At 40.0% G+C, this 10400-nt stretch overlaps 1 long non-coding RNA gene across 1 annotated transcript; it reads left to right on the forward strand.

Moving 5' to 3' along the window:
* Positions 1-828: 828 nt before the first annotated feature.
* Positions 829-9331, forward strand: LOC128621676 (uncharacterized). The gene is made up of 4 exons (XR_008388301.1): positions 829-1007; positions 7889-7978; positions 8287-8376; positions 8605-9331. It is a non-coding gene; the product is annotated as an uncharacterized LOC128621676 (long non-coding RNA).
* Positions 9332-10400: the final 1069 nt, after the last annotated feature.

The raw sequence follows: 10400 nt of genomic DNA on the forward strand, positions 1-10400 counted from the left end.
AGTTTATAATTTATTTTCATATTTGCTCTATATCTCTATTTTATATATAGTTATACTGCTTGCAAAATGGTTTACTGTACTTCCTACTTCATAATATCATTATATTACCCTTCTACTATCCTACATATCCTACTACTCTTTATTTTTATAAAGAGTATATATTTTATTATTATAAGATATTACCCTTATAATATCTTAATACTCCTTTTTATTATTCTTATAAAGTTATAATATTATGTGTGTGAGAGAGAGAGAGAGACAGAGAGTGTGTGTGTGTGTGTGTGTTATGTCTACATGCCCGCCCTTGACTGTACGAGAGTGTGTGTGTGTGTGTGTGTGTGTGTGTTAGCACTCCTCAGCTCTTATACTTCTTTTTGACTTTTTGACTAATAAACCATAGTGTATTACTCTTAAAAGATATTTAAAGTGTGAATCCAATTCGTCAATATCCGCCTAATACCGCTTCTGTGTGTCTAGGTGCCCGTCATTTCTTCTTCTCCCCTTTACTGGATACTAGGTCTCCCTCATGTTTATTTCATGTCATTTTTATCCACAACAATGGCTTATGCATGGTATTCCCCGAGAAGCCTGATATTTTGTCATGCACTTCTGGAAGACAGGGGAGTTTCTGCAGTGTGAGGGATTTACTTTCACTGGCTCATCCAGCCTTAGTAATCACTTCAAGCAGCTCTTTATATGCTGCTCTCATTTTTTAACACATCCTTCTAACTCCTCGGAGTCAGAGAGGAATTATTACCTTTTGGCTTTCCATAGCGGAAGGAGGAGTCGCGACGCAAGCTCCAAAATCCAGCGGAGAGCCGAACCCGGAAGACAAAGCAAGAGATAGAGCAGCACTCATCTCCGGCTCCTCTTCCGGATCTATAAGAGATCCCCCGAACCTGAGACGGCTGGCTGCCTCGGCAGCGGCTGGCCCAGATCCGCGAGGCTCTGAAACCAGACTCGCTTCGGCTCGCTGAAGATAATAAGGCTGGCAGCGTGGTTCACAGGTGCCATATATATATATCATGCGACGTGCTTAATTGCCATGTCACCTGATCATGGCAGGCCTATAAGTAGAGGCATGATTTTACACACGCTTCAGATACTGGTCACGCACGCAAGGCGGTCCCATACTGTTATGCTAAATGCAACGTCTCGGCCCTTTTGAAAGGGAACACGCTTATCGTACACAACCCTGAACCTTTTCAACTGTGATTTGTTTCTCAAATGAAAACCCTTTTTATCTCTCACGATTTGGTTATGCGTGGTTACGAGTTGACCGGTTTGATCCAGATTTTGCACTCGCTCGTCCACCAGTTCTGTCAGTGATTTCAAATTGACAATTTCAGAATTGATACAATTTAAAGTAATGCCTTTAGCTTTCATGGTTGTTTTTCCTTTTACAGTTTTGTAACCATAGGTTTTAGGACCTGCACTTACAAATTCCACGATTTGATCGCCATCATCTAGTTGGCTGGTAAGACCACCCAAGTAATCGCTTAAGGGCGGCATCCAGTCACCTTCTTTACTTTTAAAAATGACGCTGTCAGTGTCTGTGTACAAGCAACGCTGATCCAATCGATCCATCAAATTGTACAGCTCAAGTCTAGCGTATGCTGTAGTGAAAATGCCAATGAATACATTAGCATTCAGCGGTTTAATCAGTCTCTCGTCTGCGTAACGCTACTGTACTATCACCACCTTTTCATTCAAAAAAGACAACTGACTCACATTATAAATATCGGAGAACATGAACTGTAAAAACTCAGCAGGATCGCGAATTAAGGTCGTGTTTGATGTGTCTGGTCTTTGACACATCTTACCCCACAACGAATTTAGTGCGAGTTTAGCCACTGATCTTTTGGCATGATTAACGGTGATAAATTTCCGATCCAACGTAATCCCTTTGTTCTCCTTATAGCTGTGAAAGTACTCACGCTTAGAGGATTCATTAACGACCCAGGACGGATAACCTGAACTTTCCTGTTTGGTCTTGAGGAACATTTTAATGTATCTCGTAAAAAGCTTATCAGACCTTTTAGCAAAGTGCCACACTTCAAACACTTTTAGACTTTTGTAACCTTTTTCGACAGCTTTCTCAATTTTGATAGATGCCCATGTTCCGGTAAGAGCTCTTTCCTGAGCCGTATGATCACATCATTTTAGCTGATGCTCAGCGCACGTTCTACATAGAGGAAAGAGGAGTTTGCTTTTTACACGGAATGGTAGAACAGGTGCCCACAGACCCATAGGCGGTAATACCTTTGCTCTAATGATACCGAAATAATATTTCAGAGGTTGAAAGTCACGATAAATGATGATAGGGTGATCGATCAGGTACGTCTTTGTCTTATTTCTGAATGGGTAAAGAGAAGTAAAATCGAAATAATCGATTCTCTCACCGGGTTGAGCTACATAATGCAAATGTAACGCGTTTGTTCGACCGCGGTAACGCGTTTGTTCGACCGCCGTAAAGACCAGGGTTTAAACGCTCAGGAAAGTCAAAGTCTTTTAGAAAGTTTAGCACACGGTTGTCGTTTTTCTTCATTTCATTCCACTCGTGTTCCCACATCAGAGTGACTTGCAAATTGAGAGTGTCTTGCAAATTTTTAATTCTCTCCATCGATTTTTGACGGATATCTCCGAAGGTTGCGTTTGATTTGGTAAGAGGATGCGGGGTCATTGAGGGAAAACACTTTTCACAACCGTGATAAAAACATCCAAGAAACTCAAAAACCTTACGGTTTTCCCAGCCTCACAGTAACCATCTATGTAATAGGTGCCAAACCTGACTTCACCTTCGTTCAAAGCGTGGCGAATGGGTAGGTTTTGCGTTTTTGAAACATATTCGAGCCATTGTATGGAAGGTGTTGAGAAAGATTTCTGTCCGGTGATGTAATTATCAAGTGGCGGAATAGCTAAAGTGTCTTTACGCAGGAACTTGGTTCTAAAGATTTTCATGCACACAGATGCCATCGTTATGGATTTAAAAGGATCGACCTTTGTAATTTCCAGAATTTCTTCTCTGAAAGCTATACAGCCCTTTCTCAAAATTTATATGTCGTTCATACAGTATTCGGCCATCTCTTTCTTGAAATCAAAGACTTTGTCAGAAACCGTTCTGTACCACTTAATTAATTCTTCTCTATCCTTAGGCATTATGCCATCTACACCGTAAAACTTAGGGTCAGGATACGGTCCTACGTAATCCTGATGTTCTACAGTGTTCCAGAAATGGGGAAAATAGCCTTTCTTGCTTTCCGAAAACCCCATGGCTTTTGGGATGCTGCTCAACTTCATGGGTAAGAACGATAGACTATCAATGTAGGACTGGCGAAACGCGGTATCGATGAAACACAAAATTTTACCACCTTGCGCTATGATTTCGGGTGTGATTCCTTCTTTCACCAAATGGTTTAACAAAAGGTATGAATCGAACCCTCTAGCGTTATGTGCGATAAACATATAACCGTTGTATGTATTACACTGAAACTTCTTAAAGAAGGCACTGACGCAATCATCCCCTTCAGCCACCCACTCCTCTCCCTTAAAATCAATACAGCATATGAAATTGGCTACATGAGTTCCTGTTTCCTGCCTAGTCTCGAAATCGTAAAACACATAATCCGTATTTTTGCATTCGTTCCTAGCCCTCTGTATAAAACATCTATGCTCGATATCCTCGTCGAGTTTTTGGCCACAGAGTATGCATTTGGAATGTGCACATACGTGATTCTCACGATTAGAAGGTTTATCCCGTATCACGCGTTGACATTTACCGCAGTAGAATCCTGTTTCACACATAGAATATTCGCCTTTGAGCGATTGAATCTTTGCTTTATGCCTCTCGAAACAGTAATGTGAGCTACACAGTCTCTGACACTCTGGACATTTAGTAACATTCTTAGGATGTTTGTAACAATCGGGATCATGCAAACGTTGCAGCTATAAGCGCATTTATGTTTCCATAAATCGTCAAACCCCGAGTGGCAGAAATGACAAACATGACTCGTTCCTAAAAGTCCGGTGATACTTGTAACCCCATAATAGTGGTTGTCATGCAAAAACAAGTAAATCGTTTTTTTATTGTGGGGAGTCTTGCTAGTTTGAAAGAAAGAGTATCCGGCTTTGCTAGCAGAACAGTGTACGATTACGATTTTACAATTCAAATGTCTCTCAAATCTCGGTGCGTCAGCGAAGCTGACTGCGGTGTTTATGGATAATCCCACATCGTGTTGTAATTTTCTAGCGATTTGTTCGGTTTCAAAATCATTTTTTTCACGATTCAAAAGTTGGCTAACACACAAGGTGAAACGCGTGTTGTCTCTGTTGTGAAAAATGTATAGATGCTTCATTTTCTTCTGTATGGTTTCTGATTTGAATATATAGCCTATTTTCCTTCTAATTCCACCACCACTCTGAATTGCATTTTCGAGCATGGTCAGAAAAGAATGTAAATCGATGACACCGTTGTCTAATTGAACGCATGATGAAACATTGATCGTATCACCTCTGATTTCAACGGTGACTACATCCTTAGCAGAAATTAAATTGTTAGTGATTTCAATCACACTGTTTAAAATCTCTAAAACATAATTATAAAAATCTGCAAAGCTGTCGATATTAGCGATCGAAGAAAAATTCACTCTTCTCCTAAGCTCAGTGTTGTTGAATCTTTCCCGATTAATTATTCTAATATTAGGATCTAATCCATCACCATCTTGCTCATCACCATCTTGCTCATTGCTCAACTTGGATATCGGGCGATTGAATGTTTTCCATTTGAGAATTTTAGATATAGGGCGATTGCATGTTTTCCATTTGAGAATCTTGGATATCGGGCGATTGAATGTTTTCCATTTGAGAATTTTAGATATAGGGCGATTGCATGTTTTCCATTTGAGAATCTTGGATATCGGGCGATTGAATGTTTTCCATTTGAGAATTTTAGATATAGGGCGATTGCATGTTTTCCATTTGAGAATCTTGGATATCGGGCGAGTGCATGTTTTCCATTGGATGGTTGTACTCATTATCGTTTTCCGAATTTTGTGGAATATTGATCAGGTGACGTGGCAATTAAGCATGTCGCATGATATATATATGGCACCTGTGAACCACGCTGCCAGCCTTATTATCTTCAGCGAGACTGCATGTCTGTTGTTTGTATAACAAAAACGCTTCATTTCTACTCGATATTTTCTCAAAATCTCTTAATATTGACAGTTAACCAGACTATCATTTATCCTCATAAGACTTTGATTAAGTTCGTATATCATATCATGAGAAGATAATGGTCTAGGTTCCTGAGCGTTTTCTGGAGTTGAGACGATATTCTGAACGGGAGATAGTGACATATTTTCATTGAATTGATATACCACATCTATTAAACAAGGATTTATCTGCATAGATTCTGTTTGTTCGTTTAGGTTATTTTGTAACTCTACCAGACATTGATTCAATTAAAAAAATATGTCATGCGACGTCACCGGCGTACTTGATACAGTTTGACTGGAATTTCGGCTGGGGTTTTCATTTTGAGTATTGCTCTGGTCTGACGATCTTAAATTTTCATTCAACTGATTGACTGCATCGATTAGATCAGGGTTTAATTGTACTGAATGACCGTGTTCATTTAGGTTATTATGTAACTCTAGCAGACATTGATTTAATTCAGAAAATATATGGTTTGGCGTCATCGATGTGTTTGATACGTCGTAATTTGGACTCTGATTAGTTCTCTCACTAACATCCTGGTGTGACGGAATTAAACTTTCATTCAGCCAGTTGATCGCTTCAGTTAAACATGGGTTCAGGGTTGTGTACAGATCATGATATAACGGACCATTTGAAGAACTCTAGTTTCCATCATAAAAGAAATCATGGGATAATGGAGAATTTTCGGTTCTCTTTTTTTTAGTCTCTATATCCGAACTGCATTTCGGTCGTTTCTGCGCCATATCTATCATACAATTTTCTAATCAACTTTATGTTCACCGAGAGGCATCTATTCACATTTTCAAGTGTGTTGTACAGTAAAGGGACAAAATCTGTAACTTGACCAGATTCAAGTGTATAATCAATCTGTCCAAAGTTTTCCAATAAATCAGTCTTTGCGTCGAAGAATTCACGCCACGCTGCACAGATCTCTTGTAATTGTAATAACTCGAGATGATTTCCTCTTGGTCTTCTATTGCATCACTCGTATCTATAAGTCACAGAACATGTGAAAGAGTTTTTATTTATTTATTTATTTTTGTTTTATTTTTTGTGCTGGGTAAATAGAAGGTAAAATATACGTCAACTCACCTGAAATATCTCGTCATAAGCACTGTTAGTCACGTTTCCCTCAACTTCTGAATATGATACAAACAATGTTATAATTACGTATGAAAGACTTTACAGCATGAAACATTCATGATTTTATGTTATGACTTACATGTGGAGCTCAGATTCAAAAGGTCATGAGTTGTTGTTTCGGGAATCTCATCATCAGAAATAATCATGAAGCTGTCAATAAAACAGTAAAACAAATAAAACATACTTTTAATAACTTAATATTTCCCTTTTAGATCACTACACAGATCTAAGAGACAAATTTTAATTACCTATACACTAGAATAAGATGAGCTTAACTCGGTCTTGCACTGTAATATAAATGTAATGAATATTAAAATTTTAGATAAAGTATCGTACCAGATTACATAATGACCAGATAAGGATGATGATTGTTGTACTCAGAAAGATTAGTTTTAGTTTATATTAATATCATTGTCAAATGGATAATTACATAAACATTGTATTTCAATTTATATTTAACTATTTAATTGTTTAAAATACATATTCTTACCTGCTGAGAAATCCATGGTGTCTGGAAGTATTGGAGGATAGACTCTGGAAATTCTATCGAACCTTTGCCGATTTTCAAACTTTCGAAGTGCTCAACTTTCATAGACAGGTTCGTATACATGCGAGTGTGTCTCTGTGTGTGTGTGTGTGTGTGTGTCTGTGTGTGTGCGGGAATGCATCGGAACGGGGATTTTACGGTGTTGACCGTTGACCTAGGCCTGACTCTCGGAGTGCTTCATATTCTATGTGAATGGAAAGAACATGTGTGTCTGTGTTTATCCGGAATGCATGGGAACCGACATGACCATACCATGTATGGGAACATATGTGTCTGGAATGTATGTGATCCGGATTTAACATAACTATACATATATTTTATGACCTAGACCTACCTCGGAATGCTTCATATTCTATGTGAATGGAAAGAACATGTGTGCTACGTGTGTGGGTGTCTGGAATGCATGGGAACCGACATGACCATACCATGTATGGGAACATATGTGTCTGGAATGTATGTGAACCGGATTTAACATAACTATATATATTTTATGATCATGACCTTTGACCTATATATAGAGAGTAAGAATATGTATCTTTTTGACATTTGACCTAGACCTGTCAAAAATAAGGTTACAATATATACAAACTATTTCTCTCTCATATCCAAATGTTAGTTACACATATTGATTACACTTCATAGGTATTTTCAATATATTTTCCCCCTCTGGGGCTTACTAAGCCCCACCTAGCTTGAGAGAGTAATCTCACAATCCAGGTCCTTCATAAACTTCATCTTCTAAAGTAAAAATTCTGTCTGAAAAGGAAATTGAACCAGGGAGACTACTCGCAGTTAGAGCTGAGGCTAATGGGTTTTCTTTTGTTTTTGTCAATATCTATGCACCTAATACAGCGGATGATAGGACAAATATCTTTAATAAATTAAAAGTGTTTTTAAGACAACAACAGAATTGGGAGTACATTGGGAGTACGTACACTCTCTCTCTCTCTCTCTCCCTCTCTCTCTCTCATACACACACAGTCTGTGAGTCAGGGTGGAGATCAGGAACTGGAGAATCTCGTCACTAAACTGGCCATCCTCAAGGACCTACTGTCCTCCATAGAGAAGAAGGTATACACACACACACACACACCCACACACACACACACACACACACACACACACAGTGGCACAGGTTTTGGCACCTGAAAGCTAGAACAGCTTTTTATTTTCCCATGAGCCACAGTGGGAGTCGGCTTCCACTGCAGGTGTTTCCATTACAGGGCTGATTTTAGTTCCTACTCCAGAGTCGGTACCAGCTCCCTCGCTTTCATTTATTTAAAACCTGTTTTAGCTGACAAGTGATTACTAAGCTCTGTCTACCTGTCTGTCTCTCTGTCTCTTGCACTCCCTCTCCCTGTCCCCCTGTCTGTCTGTAGGCTCTGAAGGCTCTCCAGGATATGAGTGTGTCCTCTCCCCTCACCCCCCTGACACGCCACAGCAAGGCCATTCCTGTCCAGGCCTTCGAGGTAACCTGCACGTACACACACACACCTGCACATGCACACAGCACTGTGGTGCTTGCTGTACCTCACTTTTGTCAAAGTGAGACCAAAAACATGTCCCACAGATGTCACTGGGCTGTTCACAAGGAGTGTGTGTATGTGTGTGTGTGTATGTGTGTGTATGTGTGTGTATGTGTGTGTCTGTGTGTGTGTGTGTGTGTGTGTCTGTGTGTGTGTGTGTGTGTGTGTCAGGTGAAGCCGGACATGTACCTGGCTGAACTGGCTAAAATAGGGAAGAGTCAGAAAAACACACTCAGCGTGGACGTGGAGGCGGGAAAACTGGTGGTGATGAAGAAAGTGAAGGACACACAGGAGGACTGGACCACTTTCACCCATGACAAGAGTGAGACGGGGAGAGTGAGATGGGTGGGGGTGAGAGAGAGATAAAGGGAGAGAGAGAGAGGGACTGATGAAGAGCAAGAGAGAGATATGGAGAAAGAGAGGGACTGAGGGAGAGAGAGAGACTGATGTGGAGGGAGAGAGAGAGAGACTGATGGGGAGAGAGAGAGGGACTGATGGGGAGAGAGAATGGGACTGATGGAGAGAGAGAGAGGAAGAGAGGGAGAGGTGGAGAGAGAGGGACTGACGAAGTTAGAGAGAGAGGGACTGATGGAGAGAGATAGAGAGGGACTGATGGAGAGAGAGAGAGATGAAGAGAGGGAGAGTAGTCATAGTCACGTTCCATGTTTAGAGTTAGTTCACGCTGGGTTATCCGCTCTCAGTTCCTCGTCATAGTTCATGTTTCTCGTTTTGTTTATCGACCCGGTTTTCCGTGACCACGACCTTGATTCATGTTTAACCCTGTGTATGCCTGTTTGCCGATCGCCTGACCTTCGCCTGTTTTGGATTATGTTTATGAATCACGTTTTGGATTTGTCTGCCTGTCTCTCTTTTAAAATAAACATCTGTTCATACTGCACTTGCATCCGTCCTATCTCCGCTCCGTCACGATACGTGACAAATATCAGCTTTAATTTATTCTGTAATGATCTCATTCTTTGTGTTTAAACCTCTGAACAACAAAACAATCAATGATTCATTTATTAATAAGAGTAGAATTACATAACATTACTCATAATATAAAGTTAATGTTAATGTTATACTGTTTTAATATTTGTTAATGTCAGTAAGTTAATCCAACATGAATTGTTACAGTTTCAGTCAAAATGATTCAACCCCCATCGCAAATTTAAACACAAAGAATGAGATCATTACAGAATAAATTAAAGCTGATATTAGAATGATTGAAACTACAACACAACTTTACACATTAATTAAATAATTCAGTGTTACACAGTAAACAGCATTATAATCATTTTACTTTTATAAAGATGGGTTAAACCTATAATATTAATATGAATATTTTTCCTGGTGTAATTAGTTGCAGCAGGTGTGCTTGAGCTGGAACACATGAAATACCTGAACTGGCTAGAGGCAGAAAACGCATGAAATACCTGAACTGGCTAGAGGCAGAAAGTACATGAAATTCCTGGACGGGGCAGAAAAAGGAAGCTATCAACGGCTGCAAGCAGATTTCTGAGAAGGCAGGATGTGAAAAACCCTCGAGTGACTGCAAAAAGACCTGCAGCAAGACTTGGTGTAACAGGCAGTGAAGTTTCAGTGAGCACAGTAAGGCGTGTACACAGAATGTTTCCATGACAGAGCTCCAAGACGTTCACCACTACTGACCCAAAAGCACAAGAAAAGTCACCTCAAAATCATATAAATAATCCACAGAAGTTTTGGGATTCTGTTCTGTGGAGCGATGAAACAAAACTGGAACTTTTCAGCAGGACGGATCAGCGGTATGTCTGGAGGAAGAAGAATGAAGAAAGAACACTCTGTACACAGTCGAGCATGGTGGTGGCTCGGTGATGCTCTGCGGCTGCTTTGCATCCTCTGGCACTGGAAACCTGCAGCGTGTGGAAGGCGAGATGGATTCATTGAAGTATCAGGAAATCCTTGGAGAAAACTTCACGTCGTCTATG

The sequence above is a fragment of the Ictalurus furcatus genome, chromosome 17 (assembly GCF_023375685.1).
Source record: "Ictalurus furcatus strain D&B chromosome 17, Billie_1.0, whole genome shotgun sequence".
Classification (NCBI taxonomy): Eukaryota; Metazoa; Chordata; class Actinopteri; order Siluriformes; family Ictaluridae; genus Ictalurus; species Ictalurus furcatus.